This window comes from Prionailurus bengalensis, chromosome A2 (genome assembly GCF_016509475.1).
Source record: "Prionailurus bengalensis isolate Pbe53 chromosome A2, Fcat_Pben_1.1_paternal_pri, whole genome shotgun sequence".
NCBI classification, from domain to species: Eukaryota; Metazoa; Chordata; class Mammalia; order Carnivora; family Felidae; genus Prionailurus; species Prionailurus bengalensis.
The window spans coordinates 68990300-69007622 of NC_057348.1; the positions used below are offsets into that span (position 1 = coordinate 68990300).

The 17323-nt window shown below is 36.9% G+C and overlaps 1 protein-coding gene across 1 annotated transcript in view; it reads right to left on the reverse strand.

Annotated features, from left to right (window-relative positions):
* Positions 1-1339: 1339 nt before the first annotated feature.
* The window catches only part of LOC122487680 (translation initiation factor IF-2-like), a 29782-nt gene continuing 13798 nt past the window's right edge, over positions 1340-17323 (reverse strand). The window contains exons 4-5 of the transcript XR_006298437.1: positions 5116-5150; positions 1340-1798 (exon numbers count right to left, since the gene is read on the reverse strand). The gene's annotated coding sequence lies outside the window, so the exon portion shown is untranslated. The remainder of the gene's footprint in view (positions 1799-5115; positions 5151-17323) is intronic.

Genomic DNA, 17323 nt, shown 5'->3' on the forward strand with positions numbered 1-17323 from the left:
CTCAGGTCATGAATTTATGGTTGGTGGGTCAAACCCTGCATCAGGATCCATGCTAACAGTGCAGAGCCTGCTTAGGATTCTCTCTCTCTCTCTCTCTCTCTCTCTCTCTCCCTCTCTCTCTGCTCCTCCCTACTCTTTCTTTCTCAAAATAAATGAATAGACTTTAAAAAAAGTCAGGATATTTTCATTAGATGAAACATTCACAACCACTAAGATTACATTTTGGCAAACTGCAGCATAGCTTGGGAAAATGCTAATGACAAAATGTTTATGGTAAAAGTCAGGATATATATCTATATGTAGCTATATATTTATTTGAAAAGTATATAAATATATTTATATATTTATATATTTATATGGCTCAGTCAGTTAAGCATCGGACTTCAGCTCAGGTCATGATCTCACACTTAATGACTTCGAGGGTCATGATCTCACAGTTTGTGGGTTCGAGCCCTGCATGGGGCTCTGTGCTGACAGCTCGGAGCCTGGAGCCTGCTTCACATTCTGTGTCTCCCTCTTTCTCTGCCCCTCCCCCATTTGCGCTCTCTCTCTCTCTCTCTCTCTCTCTCTCTCTCTCTCTCAAAAGTAAACATTAAAAAAAAAGATAACAGGGGCGCCTGGGTGGCGCAGTCGGTTAAGCGTCCGACTTCAGCCAGGTCACGATCTCGCGGTCCGGGAGTTCGAGCCCCGCATCGGGCTCTGGGCTGATGGCTCAGAGCCTGGAGCCTGTTTCCGATTCTGTGTCTACCTCTCTCTCTGCCCCTCCCCCGTTCATGCTCTGTCTCTCTCTGTCCCAAAAATAAATAAACGTTGAAAAAAAATTAAAAAAAAAAAAAAGATAACAGCAGATAAATGATGGTGAAAGCTTTCACATAATTGCTAAACATTTGTTGATGGAACAAAAGATATATTTGATGAAACAGTTAAGCATTTAGGCCCCTGACATGTTTTTGGATGGATAATTAGAATATTACCAGAAAAGGGGAGGGATGAGAACATGTAAAAACTGAATTAGTAAAATATTAGACTAATCATCAAAAATATTGCAGTACTGAAATTCTTTTTTTTAATGTTTATTTTTGAGAGAGAGAGAGAGACAGCTCAAGTGCCCGCTCACAAGTGGGGGAGCGGCAGAGAAGGGGGACAGAGGATCTGAAATGGGCTCCATGCTGAGAGCAGCAAGTCTGATGTGGGGCTCAAAGTCACAAACCTTGAGATCATGACCTGAGCCAAGGTTGGACGCTCAACCAACTGAGCCACCCAGGTGCCCCTGCAGTTCTGAAATTCTTGGACAAAATTGTACATACTTTCTTACAGATTATCAAATAAATGCAAAGTCTCAGTCTTTCATCCAAATTATAATTAATATCACCAGCAGAAACAATCAATACAAAATACTGGCAACAATATACTGCACACAGAAAAATGTTTATTAGATAAAAGAATCATGTTAAAATCTAGAACTCTTGACTTGGTAGAATTAACAACAAAAAAATAAACTCTGAATTTCTAGATTTTTGTCACGAGAAATCAATTGCTTTAAAAGTGCAGTAAATAAATTTTCCATGATCAATTTTATCGAAAGTTTATTCCCAGACTAACTGAGAAGGATAGATAGTTTCATTTAATTTTTAGACCCTCAAATAGCAGGACTAGTCTTCCTGGAAAGTCAGCAGGAGCTCAGAAAGAAGCAGTCATAGGGTGAACATGGGGAGAATGGAATGGGCGTCACTGTTGAGGTGGTCAAGAACCTATACGAGAACCCCATAGCACAGAATGAAGCAGAGGAAAGCCCCACCTGCAAGGAACCAAAAGACCTTGAACAAAGGGCAAATTGACATTGACTAGTGTGATCTACAAAATGATGGGCTTTTCTTCAGTGATCTGGATCCTTTGTGCTATTCTTGTAGAAGAGACAACATCTGTGCTGGTTATATTCTGTTCTTCTCTGGCCGTAACCCCTTAATTCTACACCTTCTTCTATTCTGCTTTGTGCTTACCCTCTGGCTTTCTGAATGGTTTGGCCAATGAGAGGCGCTGACTAAAGTTCAGAAAGGGAGGAGAGAGAGAGGCCAAAGACACATTTTCTTTCTCCTTGCTTTGGCATGTTCCTGGCAGGGAATGCATCATTCTATGAATAGATTTTCTTCCAAAACTCTAGTTTTCATGCAGGCTCTCATAACACCATTCCCATTGCCACTTTGGATGTTGGCCTGATAGTTTCCCATTAGTATTAGTCTCTGGGTACCTCAGCACACAGTATGTGTCCCTTAATCCTGCTTAATCTCTATAAATGTTTCCTCCATTTAAAAGTCTCTTCAAACATTCCAGACAACTGTGAACTATTGCCATAAACTCCATATGGGTTCTATCTCAAAAGCATAAGAGGATACCAAACCCAAGTGGACTAATCAGGACTGTTGGCACCACTACCATATTAGAAAGGAAGTCAAGGTCACTTGCTCAGGGGAGAGAACAAATTCTTCAAATCATAATCATTTTCTATATGCTTGGCTGTCATGTACCTGCTTTTTTTTTTATTCAAAATTGAAGGAGGCTCTGGGTATCTGTGGGAACTGTAAATACAAGACAACTCGTTCTAAATTGCCACCCTCTTGTGCATTCTTTAGAAACCAGCACACACACCACCTCCCTTTTTCATCTAGAGGTAATAGAACTTCCCCATAACATAATGTGTTCTTCTCAACTGAAGAATAATGAAAATAATGTTCTCAAAAATAGGGCATTTTGAAAGGATTCTAGGAAGATGGTAGAATAGGAACCACCAGGAAATGCCTAGAATAGTCAAAAGTATAGAGACAGAAAGCAGAATTGTAGTTTCCAGCAGATAGGGAGGGGGGATGGAGAAAGGGAGGATTTATTGTTTAATGAGTTTCAGTTTTGTAAGATAAAGAGTTCTGGTGATGGGTGGTGGTGATTGATGGCTGCACATCGATATCAATGTACTTAATACCTCTGAACTGTACACTTAAGAATAGTTAAGATAGTAAATGTTGTTATATGTATTTTACAACCATAAAAGTTTGGGGAAAAAAGAAAAAGTGCCGGTTCAGTGACCACCTTTAGTTTTCTCAAAAGCTCAAGGAGGAAAACAGGGATGTGGCTGCCCAGAAACCTCACATTTCCAATCTTGTTTGCCAGTAGCAATGGCCAAGACCTGAAAAAGGGTGGGGGGGGTCTCCACCAAATTTCCTTCCATCCAAATCTCATGCTACTGTATCACATTGGCATAATTCAATTCTTATCCAGAAGAGATTGAAAAATGTAATTTTAGCTTTGCAATTATTTCAAATAGAAGGAAGATCCAACAGAGGTTGAGAAAATTAATCCAAGTATCTTCTGCAATGATTTTCTATATCTTAGGATAAATAACATTGTTAAGCAGCATGCTGAGTTGAGTGAATTCCAGCAAACCATAGAATTAGTGGATAATGATGGGGCATCATATACTTGATTAGAGAGAAGGAAGTTTTGGCATGAAAAAAGTCACTGGAAAAATGGCAGAGCAGGAGGATCCTAAGTTCACCTCATGTTAGGGACACATCTAGATAATAGCCACATCAGTGCACCCAACCTGAAAAATGACCCAAAGACTAGCAGGCAATTATAGAAAGGAGGTCCCATCAAAAATGGCAAGAGTGGTGGAGATGTGATCTTGAATCAAACTGCCAATGAGACAAACCACAAACGGGAGTGACATCACGAGCACAAAGAAAGGGAGAAGCAGACCTCACACCAGACATCCCAGGCACAGGTGTTCTGCACTGGGAAGATGAATCCCCATAACATTAGGCTTTGAAAACCAGAGGGGTTTAACTTTGTGTGTTTTTATAACCAGCACGGCTTATCTGCAAGTACTTTAAAAATCAGGAGGCTTGGCTCTGGAAGATGGGGACTTGAGTCCCCACCCTTTAAAGAGAAAACATAACAAACAACCCGCTGAGATACAGCATACACGCAGCAGTTTGAAAAGCGCGTGGAGTATACTTGAAGGAGATATATTTATTAATCTCAGAATAGGGGTTGGAGATACAAGGATCTTTAGGAGACTTCAAGAATAAAATATCTAGTGGGCACCACTTCCCTCCTCCTGTCCCCATCCTAGACAACAGGACACCTGTGGGGACCAGTGCAAACACTCTGCACCTGTCTTGTTAACACATATGGCCCAGTACTGCTTTGTCCTGTGGATCCACCCTATCCAACCAGCCCCCCCAGCTCTGGAGTACCTCCAGAGCAGCTCCTTCCCTTCTCATCCCACAAGTAGTAATAGTAGGGACCAGCACCACTCCAAAGTGACTTCTTCTCTGGGGAGAGAGAAAGATAACTACACACACTAATTTGATTGCATCCCTTCAGGAAAACCTTACAACTGGCAGTACAGAGAGTGCCCTACTGATCAGTATGTCTGCAGCAGCAGACTGTAGGGGCAGGTATCTGATCTGACTGTCAGCCTTGCCCATCAACAAAAACCTCTCAGGGGTAGCACAGGGAGGGAACTCTGAAGTTCAGGGTCACTGCAGTCTGGGCAGATGGATTGGAGGCAATTATCTGGTTTGTGTGCAGACTTTAACCACCAACTAAAGCTTCTCAGGGGACCACACAGGGAGAGTGACCTCAGCAAAGGGACTGAGGACAGGAATCTGGTCTGACTGCTGAAAATGCTCAACTACAAGCCCATGATGGCTCCAGACTGGCCCCTTCACAGCATAGGAAGCAAAACTTTCCTACAACAGGCAAAATGGGTCATTGTAGCTGACTGAACTAAAAACAAATGAGGCCCAGCCACAACATTATGTAACCTACATAGGAGACACCCCTGAAATGTCTAGTTCTGGAGAACAGGGGACACTGTGCTACAGGGAACAAGCCTCTTCATAAGGTCGCTACTTTCAAGATTAGGAAACATAAGTGACTTTCTGAATATGTAACAACAAACACAAAGAGTTAGACAAAATAAGGAGACAGAGGAGTAAGTCTCAAATGAAAGAAAAGGACAAGGCCCCAGCAAATGGGCTAAATGAAATGGAGAAAAGCAATATGCCTTATAGATCATAAATCTATCTGTGCCTTATAGTACAGATCCGTACTTACTGAACTTGAGAAAAAATGGAGAATCCCAGTAAGACCTTGAAAAGACAGATAGAAAATATTTTAAAAGAACCAATCAGAGATGAAGAACTCAACATCTGAAATTAAAAATACACTAGAAGGGTGGCGCCTGGGTGGTTCAGTCGGTTAAGTATCCGACCTCAGGTCAGGTCATGATCTCACGGTTCGTGAGTTCAAGCCCCGCATTGGGCTCTGTGCTGACAGCTCAGAGCCTGGAGCCTGCTTCAAATTCTGTGTCTCCCTCTTTCTCAGTCCCTCTCCCCCTCATGCTCTGTCTCTCTCTCTCAAAAATAAAAATAAAATGTTAAAAAAAAACTTAAAAAAATATACTAGAAGGAATCATTAATAGACTAGAGAAGGCAAAAGAATGGATCAGAAAACTGGAAGACTGAGTAATGGGAAACAACCAAGACCTCCCCCCCCCCAAAAAAAAAGAACAGCAAAAACAAAAAAAGAATAAAAATAATTGAGGATAGGTTAAGGAAACTCAGCAACATCATCAAGCGTAATAACATTCACATCATAGGAATCCCAGAAGGAGAAGGAGGAGTAAAGGGAGAGAGAAAAATTATTTGAAGAAATAATAGCTGCAAACTTCCTTAATTTGGACAAGAAAACAGACTTCTAGATCCAAGAGGCACAGAGAGCGTCCAACAAAATCAACCTAAGGAGGTCCACACCAACACACATAATAATTAAAATGGCAAAAGATAGTGATAAAGAGTAAAATTTTTAAGCAGCTAGAGAAAAGAAAACAGTTCCATACAAGGGAAAAAACCATAAAGCTATCTGCTGATATTTCAACAGAAACTTTGCAAGCCAGAGGGGAGTGGCATGACATATTCAAAGCTGAAAGACAAAAACCGGCAACCAAGAATACTCTATCCAGCAAAGTTATCATTAAGAATAGAAAGAGAGAAAAGCATTCCTAGGCAAACAAAAGTTAAAAGAATTCATCTCTCCTAAACCAGCCTTACAAGAAATGCTAAAGGAAATTCACTGAGTGGAAAGGAGGGCCCATAATCAGGAGTAAGATAATTAGGAAAGAAAAAAATTTCACAGGTAAATATGAATATAACAAAAGTAGTCGATTATTCACTTAAAACTAGTATGGAGGTTAAAGCACAGAAAGAGTAAAATCAATTTTATCTATAAATCAGCCAAGGGATTCACAAAATAAAAGGATTTAAAGTGTGACATTATATGCACACACACAAAAAAGGGATTAAGATTTAGTGCTTTTAGAATGGGTTCAAACTTATATGACCATCAATTTAACATAGACTGCTATGTGCATAAGATGTTATATACGAGCCTAATGGTAACTACAAATCAAAAACTTCTAACAGATATGCAATAAATACAGAGAAAGAAATTCAAGCATATTACTTAGGCAAGCCATAAAACCATAAAAGAAGTGAACAAGAGAAGAAAGAAACAAAGGCCTACAAAAGCACCATAGATGAAGTAACAAAATGTCAATAAGTACACACCAACAACAATTACTTCAAATGTAAGTAGACTAAATGGTCCATTCAAAAGACATAGAATGAATAAATGTATAAAAATAACAATGACAACAACAACACCCATCTACATGTTGCATACAGGAGACTCACTGCAGGTTAAAAGCAAAGGGATGGAGAAACATTTACTATGAAATGGAAGCAAAAAGAAAACTGGGATATCAATACTTAAATAGGACAAAATAGACTTTAAAACAAGACTGTAACAGAGACAAAGAAGGACATTACATAATCATAAAGGGAATAATTGAACAAGAAGATATAACAATTTAAATATTTATGCACCCAACATTGTAGGATCTAAATACATAAAGCAACTATTAACAGACATTAAGAAAGAAGCTGACAGTAGGGGATAATAGTATAATAATAGTAGGGGACCTTAACAACCCACTTATATCAATGGCTAGATCATCCAAATAGAAAATCAACAAGGAAACCATGGCTTTGTATGACACATTGGACCAAATGAACCGAACACATATATTCAGAACACTCCATCCAAAAAAGAGCAGAACATAAATTCTTTTTAAGTGTATGTGAAACATTCTCAAAAACATATCATGTTAGGCTGCAAAACAAGTCTCAATAAATGCAAAAGGAGTGAAATCATGTCATGCATCTTTTATAACCACAATGGTATGAAACTAAAAATCAATCACAAGAAAAAATCTGGAAAAACAAAAATCTGTGGAGGCCAAATAATATGCTACTAAACAATGAATGAGTCAACTAATAAATCAAAGAGGAAATTAAAAAATAGAGAGAGACAAATGAAAATTAAAACAACAACTCAAAATACTTGGGATGCAGCAAAAACTATTCTGAGAAAAAAGATTATAGCAATATAGGTCTACTCAAGAAGCAGAAAAAGATCTTAAATAAACAACCTAACTTTACTGCTAAAGGAGCTAGAAAAAGAAGAATAAACAAAGCCCAAAGCCAGTAGAAGGAAGAAAATAATATATAGTAGAAATAAATGAAACCAAAGACTAAAATAATAATAGAACAGATCGATGAAACCAGAAGCTGGTTTTTTTGAAAAGATCAACAAAATGGATAAATATTTAGTCAAACTCATCAAAAAAGAAGAGAGAGGACTTAAATAAAATCAGAAATGAAGGAGGAGATATAACAACTTACACCACAGAAATACAAAGGATAATGAGAATATTATAAAAAATTGTATGCCCAAAAGTTGGACAACCAAGAAGAAATGGATAAATTCCTATAAACATCACCTTCCAAGAATGAGTCAGAGGGCTTCCTGAGTGGTTCAGTTGGTTAAACTTCTGACTTTGGCTCAGTTCATGATCTCACAGCTCATTAATTCAAGCCCTGCATTGGGTTCTGTGCTGACACCTTGGAGCCCAATTTGGATTCTGTGTCCCCCTCTCTCTCTGCCCCTCCCTGCTTGCACTCTGTCTGTCTCTGTCCCTCAAAAATAAATAAATATTTTAAAAAATAAACAACAAAAAACAGAAAACAAAAAACAAAAAAAAATGAGTCGGAAATAAATAGAAAACTTGAAGAGACTGATTATTAGCAATGATACTGAGCGAGTAATCAAACTTCTAAAAAACAGAGATCCAGGAAAAAATGGCTTCATGGGTAAATTTTATGAAACATTTAAAGATGAGTTACAACCCATTCTCCTCAAACAATTCCAGAAAATAGAAGAGGGAAGAAAACTTCCAAATTTATTCTACCAGGTAAGCATCATCTTGATGTCAAAACCAAATAAAGACACTCCAAAAAGAAAACTACAGGCCAATGTATTTTATGAACATAGATGCAAAAATCCTCAACAAAATATCAGCAAACAGAATCTAACAATATATTAAAAAATCATTCACCACAATCAAGTGAGATTTATTCCAGGGATGCAAAGGTGGTTCAATATTCACAACTTAATCAACATGATGCATTGCATCAATAAGAGAAAGGATAGAAACCATATGATCATCTCAATAGATGCATAAAAAGCAATGGACAAAGTACAACATCCATTTGCAATAAAAAATTCTCAACAAAGTAGGTTTATAGGGAATATACCTTAATAAAGGCCATATATGAAAAACCAACAGTGAGCATCATATTCAGGTGGTGAAAAGCTGAGAACTTTTCTCATAAGATCAAGAACAAGAAAATGATGTCCATGCTCACCATTTTTATTCAACATAGTACTAGAAGTCCTAGCCAAAGTAATCAGACATGAAAAAGAAATGAGGCATCCAAACTGGTAAACAAGAAGAAAAACTTTCATGATTTGCAGATGGCATAATACTATATGTAGAAAACCTTAAAGACTACCAAAAAATTAATAGAACTGATAAATTCTGTAAAGTTCCAGGATACAAAATCAATATACAGAAATCTGTTGCATTTTCTATACATTGATAATGAAGTAGCAGAGAGAGAGATTAAGAAAGCAACCCCATTTATAATTGCACCCAAATAATAAAATATCCAGGAATAAGATTAACCAAAGACCTGTAGCCTAAAAACGGTAAAACATTAACAAAAGAAATTGTTGCGCTATTAGTGGGAAAAAAATGAAGATGACGAAAACAAATGGAAAGATATTTCATGTTCATGAATTAGAAGAACCAAGCAATTTTCAAATTTAATGCAATCCTTATCCAAATACCAACAACAATTTTTACAGACCTAGAACAAATAATACTAACATTTCATGAAGCCATGAAATACTGTGAATAGCAAAAGAAATCTTGAGAAATAAGAAAAAAGCTAGAGGTATCATTATTCCAGATTTCACGATATAGTACAAAGCTGAAGTGATCAAAGAAGTGTGGCACTGGCACAAAAATAGACACATAGATTAGTGGAACAGAACTGAAAGTCCAGAAATAAAACCAGGATAATATGGTCAGTTAGTCTATGCCAAAGGAGGCAAGAATGTGCAATGAGAAAAAGGCAGTCTCTTTAACAAAAGGTGTTGGGAAAACTGGACAGCTACATGTGAAAGAATGAAATTGGACCATTTTCTTACACCATCCTCAAAAATAAACTCAAAATAAAGACCTAAATGTGAAACCTGAAACCATAAAACTCCTAGAATAAAACATAGGCAGTAATTCCTTTGACATCAGCTGTAGCAACATTTTCCTGGATACATCTCCTGAAGCAAGGTAATCAAAAGCAAAAATAAACAATTGGAACTCCATCTAATTAAAAAGTGTTTGCACAGTGCACAGCGCACGAAAAAGTAGTACACTGAGTGGGAGATGATATTTGTAGATGATAGACAAATGAGGGATTAATATCCAAAATATATAAAGAACTCATGCAATGCACACATACACATAATAATGATGATAATAATAATAATAATAATAATAATAATAATAACACTTTAAAAATGGGCAGAGGACTTAAATAGACATTTTTCAAAGAGATATAAATGGCCAGCAAACACATGAAAAGATGCTTAGGATCACTAACCATCAGGAATATAAAAAGTAAATTTACAATGAGATATCATCTTATACCTGTCAGAATGGCTAATATCAAAAATACAAGAAATAAAAAAGATTGGTGAGGATGTGGAGATAAAGAAAACTTCATGTACTATTAGTGGGAATATGAATAGGTATAGTGACTGCAGAAAACAATATGGAGGTTCTTAAAATATTAAAGGTAGAATTACCATATGATCCAGTAATTCCACAACTGGGTATTTACCCAAAGAAAATGAAAACACTAATACAAAAAGATAAATGCATCGCTATGTTTATTATAGCATGATTTACAATAACCAAAATATTGAAGCAACTCAAGTGCTCAATGATAGATGAATAAACAAAGAAGATATGGTGTATGTATAGTATGGATGTTACCCAGTAATAAAAAAGAATGAAATCTTGCCATTTGCAACAACATGGATGGACCTAGAAGGTATAAAGCTAAGTGAAATAAGTCAGCCACAGAAAGACAAATAGATAATGATTTCACTCAGGTGTGAAATTTAAGAGACAAAATAAATGAACAAAACTAAAAAAAAAAAAAAAAAAAGACAAACAAAAGACCACACTCTTAAACATAGAGAACAAACTGGTGGTTGCCAGAAAGGAGATAGGTAGGAAGATAGGGGAAATAGATAAAGCAGATTAAGGGTACACTTATCTTGAGGAGCACTGAGAAATGTATAGAATTGTTGAATCATTATATTGTATACATGAAACTAATACAACGTTCTATGTTAATTATACTCGAATAAAAAAAGAAATGCAGATGGTACATAAGCATATGAAAAGATGCTCCACATTATATGTCATTCAGGAAATGCAAATTAAAACAACCAGTTACAATTACACACCCCCTGGTGGGAATGTAAAATGTGCAGCTACTTTGGGCAATTTCTTAAAAAACTAAATATACTCCTACCATATGATTCAGCAGTCACATTGCTTGGCATTTACCCAAAGAACTTGAAAACTATCTCCACACAAAACCTGCACACAGATGTTTATAGCAGCTTTTTTCATAATGGTCAAACTTTGGAATCTACTGAAGTAGATTCAGTAGATTAATGGTTAAATAAACTGTGGTCCATCTAGACAATGAAATATCAGTAGTAAAGAAAAATTAGCTATCAAGCCATGAAAAGTCATGGAGGCATCTTAAATGTATATTGCTAAATAAAAAAGCCAATCTGAAAAGGCTACATACTGTATGATTCCAACTCTATAACATTCTGAAAAAGGCATGACCATGGAGACACTAACTAGATCAGTGGTTGCCAGGGTTCGGAAGGAGAGAGCAGAAGAGAGATGAAGACATGGCATAAAGAGGATTTTAGGGCAGTGAAACTATTATTCTGTATGATACCTTATGATGAATACACGTTATTACACTTTTTCAAAAACCATAGAATGTGCAACACCAAGAGTAATCCTAAAGTAAATTATGGATTTCGGTTAATAATAATGTACAACATTGGTTCATCAACTGCAACAAATGTACCACATTAGTGTGAGATGCTAGAAATACGGGAAATTGTAGGGCTGATGAGTTAAGGGATTATACAAGTATCCTGGGTACTTTTCATTTAATTTTTTCTGCAACTTAAAACTGCTAAAAATCCATTAATCAAAAAAATAAAGGTTTTATCTTCTTAGTGTAAGAATATAGATGAAGGCAGACCAAACCAGGGTTTTAATTTTTTTTTTAATTTTCATTTGTAGTTGACATTTAATATTAAATTTAGTTTCAGGTGTACAACACAGTGATTCAAAAGTTACATACATTACAAAATGTTCGCCACAATAAGTGTATCACAATATGATTTACTATATTCCCTATGCTATACTTATCCCAGTGACTTATTTATTTTATAACTGAAAGGTTGTATCTTTTAACCCCCTTCACTCATTTTGTCCACCATCCCCAACCCACTCCACTTTGGCAACCATCAGTTTTTTCTCTATGAGTCTATTTCTCCTTTTTTGTTGTTGTTGTTTGTTTCTTTCTTTTATTTTCTAGATTCCAAGTATAGATTAAATCATATGGTAATTTATCTTTTTCTGTCTGGTTTATTTCACATAGCAAAATACTTTCTAGGTCCATCCATATTTTAAATGACAAGATTTCCTGCTTCTTATGGTTTAGTAATGTTACATTATGTATATATACACATCTTTTTTTCCCCTTTGACTATAGTTGGCACACAATATTACATTAGTTTAAGGTATACAACATAGTGATTTAACAACTTTATACGTTATGATATGCTTACTACAAGTGTAGCTACCATGTGTCACCATACAACACTGTTACAGTATCATTGACTATATTCCCTATGCTGTGCCTTTTATTCCCATGACTTAATTATTCCATAACTGGAAGCCTGGATCTCCTACTTCTCTTCACCTATTTTGCCCATCCCTCTCATCCCTCTTCTCTCGCAACCACCACTTTTTTCGCTGTATTTACAGGTCTGATTCTGATTTTTGTTTATTTATTTATTCATTTTGTTTTTCTTAATTCCACATGTAAGTGAAATCATATGGCATTTGTTATTCTTAGTCTGACTTATTTCATTTAGCAGAATATCCTCTAGGTCCATCCATGTTGTCGCAAATGGCATGACCTCATCCTTTCACATGGCTGACTAATATTGCAGTGTGCGTGTGTGTGTGTGTGTGTGTGTGTGTGTGTGTGTGTGTGTACCATATCTTCTTTATCCATTCATCTATCAATGGGCACTGGGGTTGCTTCCATATTTTGGCTATAGAAAATAATGCTGCAATGAACATAGGGGTGCATATATCTTTTTGAGTTAGTGTTTTCATTTTCTTTGGGTAAAAACCCAGAAGTAGAATTACAAGAACATATGGTATTTCTAGTTTTAATTTTTTGAGGAACCTCCCTACTATTTTCTATAGTGGCTGTACCAACTTATATTCCCACCAATAGAGAATCAGAGTTTCTTTTCTCTACACCCTTACCAATAAATGCCATATATGACAAACTCACAGCTAACATCATCATCAATGGTGAAAAATTGAGAGCTTTTCCTCTAATATCAGGAATAAGACAAGGATGTCCACTCTCACTACTTTTGTTTAACATAGTACTGGAAGTCCTAGCCATAGCAAACAGACAAGAAAAAGAAATAAAGAGAATCCAAGTTAGTAAGGAAGAAGTAAAAGTCACTATTTGCAGATGAACATACTATATATAGAAAACCCTAAAGTCTCCACCAAAAAAACTATTATATTTAATAGATGAATTCAGTAAAATTGCAGGATACAAAATCAATATACAGAAATCTGTTGCATTTCTATACACTAATAACAAAAAAGCAGAAAGGGAAGTAAAGAAAACAATCCTATTTACAATAGCATCAAAGAGAATATAATGCTTATGAATAATTTTTTGTTATTTATTTCTAACTTATTTAAATTCAAGTTAGTAAACATACAGTGAAGTATTTGTTTCAGGAGTAGAACCCAGTGATTCATCACTTACATATAACACCCAATGCTCATCCCAAAAAGTTCCCTTCTTAATGCCCATCACCCCTTCCACCTCCCTTCCAGAAACCCTCAGTTTGTTCTATTTAAGAGTGTCTTATGGTTTGCCTCCCTCTCTGTTTTATCTTATTTTTCCTTTCCTTCCCATATGTTCATCTGTTTTGTTTCTTAAATTCCACATGAGTGAAATCATATGATATTTTTCTTTCTCTGACTGATTTATTTCACTTAGCATAAATACACTCTAGTTCCATCCATGTATTCTTTTTGATTGCCAAGTACACACACACACACACACACACACACACACACACACACACCCCATATCTTCTTTATCCATTCATCAGTTGATGGACATTTGGGCGTAGGAATGGTTTCAACCAAAGGGGTAAAGACTTGTACTGTGAGAACTAAGGCATTGTTAAAAGAAATTAAACATCCAAAGAAAAGGAATGGTATACAATGCTTATGGATTGGAAGAACCAATATTGTTAACATGTTTATACTGCCCAAAGCATTCTACATACTCAGTGAAATCCCTATCATGTTACCAACAGCATTTTTCATAGAACTAGAACAAATAATCCTAAAATTTATATGAAACTACAAAAGATCCCAAAGAGCCAAAACAATCCTAACAAAAAAGGACAAAGCTGGAAGTATCACATTCCCAGATTTCAAGATATACTACAATGGTATAACAATCAAAACATCATGGTACCTGCACAAAAACAAACACAGAGATTAGTAAAACAGAACTGATAGCCCAGATATAAACCCATGCATATATGGTCAGTTAATTTATGATAAAGGAGGCAAAAGTATACAATGAGGTAAAAACATTCTTCAATAAATGATACTGGGAAAACTAGACAGCTACCTGCAAAAAAATAAAAACTGGACCACTTTCTTAACACTATACACAAAAATAAACTTAAAATGGAAGAAAGACCTAAATGTCAAACCTGAATCCATAAAATTCTTAGACGAAAGCATAGGCAATAATTATTTTAATGAATTTATTTCTTTTGAGAGAGAGAGAAAGAGAAAGCATGAGGAGGGGAGGAGCAGAGAGAGAGAGAGGGAGAGAAAGAACCCTAAACAGGCTCCACACTCTCAGCATGGAGCCCAACGCAGGGTTTGAACTCACGAACTGTGAGATCATGACCTGAGCTGAAACCAAGAGGGAGACGCTCAACTAACTGAGCCACCTAGGTGCCTGGCAATAATTTCTTTGACATCAGCTGTAGCAACATTTTCCAAGATACATTTCCTGAGATGAGGTAAGCAAAACAAAAATAAACAATTGGAACTACATCTAATTAAAAAGTGTTTGTACAGTGTAGAAAACCACCAAGAAGATGAAAAGGCAGTATACTGAGTGGGAGAAGATATTTGTAGATGATATATATGATAAGGGGTTAATATCTAAAATATATAAAGAATTCATACGACCCACATCAAAAAATACCCAAATAACATGATTTAAAAATGAACAGAGGACCTGAATAGACATTTTCCCAAAGACAACATACAGATGGCCCGGGGACACATGAAAAGATACTCAACATCTCCAATCATTAAGGAAATGCAACTTTAAAACTACAATGAAATATCACTTTATAACAGTCATAAAGGCTAGAATCAAAAATACTACAATGAAAGTTTATTACTCTCAGTTACAAGTAAACTTCCAAGGATCAAGGAATATAAATGTAGCTTGTTTCTCCAGTTACAACTATAGTTGGGGTCCAAGCAGACAAAAATATACGAGTTTATAAAAGTACAGGTTACCAAGGATTGGAGCCAATCTTCTAAGTATCCTTAGATCCTTCAGGAGGAAAAAATATTGCCTGAATTCTTTGCTTGGCTCTAGTTTTTGAGCTTGGCTCTAGTTTCGTATCTGCAAAGATTGGTAGAGTGGACCTTGGTATAACAAACCAAGTGGGACTTTTCTATTTGTCCCAGAATTAATGACTAAGGTTAAATGCCAAGGATAGGAAGATGCTGAGTATACCCACCACAGTCCAGCTCAGATATTGAACCCTGCCCCCAAGACTGAAAAAGGAGACTGTCTCTCAACTGCATCTCTCCACCAGCCTCACCCGAAGGAGTAGCCTGAGGAAGAGTTGGGGTGGATTGGTTAGTGAGTTACCTGAGTTCCAGCATTAATAGTGAGAGAACTTCTCCTTTCTCCTTCTACAGAAAAGAAGAAAGTGCTTCTCTTGCCAATCTATTCCCGTCCAAAGCCAAGAGAGGAGAGAAGTATTAGAAAAATCATTTATGGGAATTATAATCACCTGAAAAAATATTGGTCTCTCTCTCCCTGGTTGATGCTTTCTTTGGTATGAAGTTTGCCAAAGTAATCCAGGACAACAAGGTGAGAAGGGCCCACTGTGGAATGTGCCTGAGAACAGGACAAAGTTACTTCTCCATCTATCCTGGATCTCTGAGGATCTTGGAGACATAAAGGGAAGCTAAGGCATTCCATTGGATGCCAGAGGACAGCAGGAGCCCTAGAGTCACCCAGGCAAAGGGTCAAATAGGGCAAGTGCCACCCTGAACAGATGTTGTAGACCTGGACTTGTTGGTGTGACTATCAGAAGAACAGCAGCCCCCCTTTGAAGGAATACTCTGTGATAAATGGTAGTCCTGAGTGAAGTTGAAGGCTGGCCCCTCCCAAGTAAAGTACACATCCCATTTATATAGAGAACAGCATAGCAGAGAAGCCACCAGAGTCAGATTGAAACAATCCAAAGCAGGGTAGGTCCAAAGGGAAGGGGCAGGTTAAGGTACAGATGCGGCCACACAGCCCCCCCCTACCCCCCCGAGCCCTTGAGCCACAGTCCCTGAGGAGATGACAGGGAAGGCTCATATCAGGTTCAACTGGATCAGATTTCATTTAGGTGGGGTTTTTTTCTTAATAAATTTTTGTTTGAATGGGTGTATACACCCCTACATATAAAAGGACTGAACATTTCCCAGACCCCAGAAACCCACTCCTGCTCCTCCCAGTTACTGTTCCCTCCACAAAGGCATTCTCCATCCTGACTTCTAACATCACAGATGAGTACTGACTACTTTCTAACTTTATGTAAGTGGAATCATAAGTATGTTGTCTTTCCTTCAGAATTACGTTTTTGAGATTCATCCATGTTGGTGTGTGTAGAGAAGCTCATTTATTTCTCTTGCTTTATAGTATTTCATTTTATGGTGTATTCCTTTCCTCTGCTGCTGTAACGAATTACCAGAAAAAAGTGGCTTAAAATGCCAGAAATTTATTCTCTTATAGTTCTGGAGGCTAGGAATCCAAAGTCAATATCACTGAGCCTTAACCAAGGTGTCAGCAGAGATGCATTTCTTTCTGAGACTGAGGGAGAATCCATTCTTTGCCTCTCCCAACATTTGGTGGCTATAAGCATTTGTTGGCTTGTGACCACATCACTCTGTCTCTGCTTCCTGGGTCACTTTGCATTCTCCTTTACTGTGTATATTAAATTTCTTTCTGTTTACCTCTTATAAGGTACTAGTCGCATTTACAGCCTCCCTGAATAGTCTCCCCATCTCACGAGCTTCAGCTTAATCACAAGGTAACATTTACGGTTCCAGGGATTAAAACCTAATATCTTTGGGAGGCCATTTTTCAGCTGTATCACATACAACTAT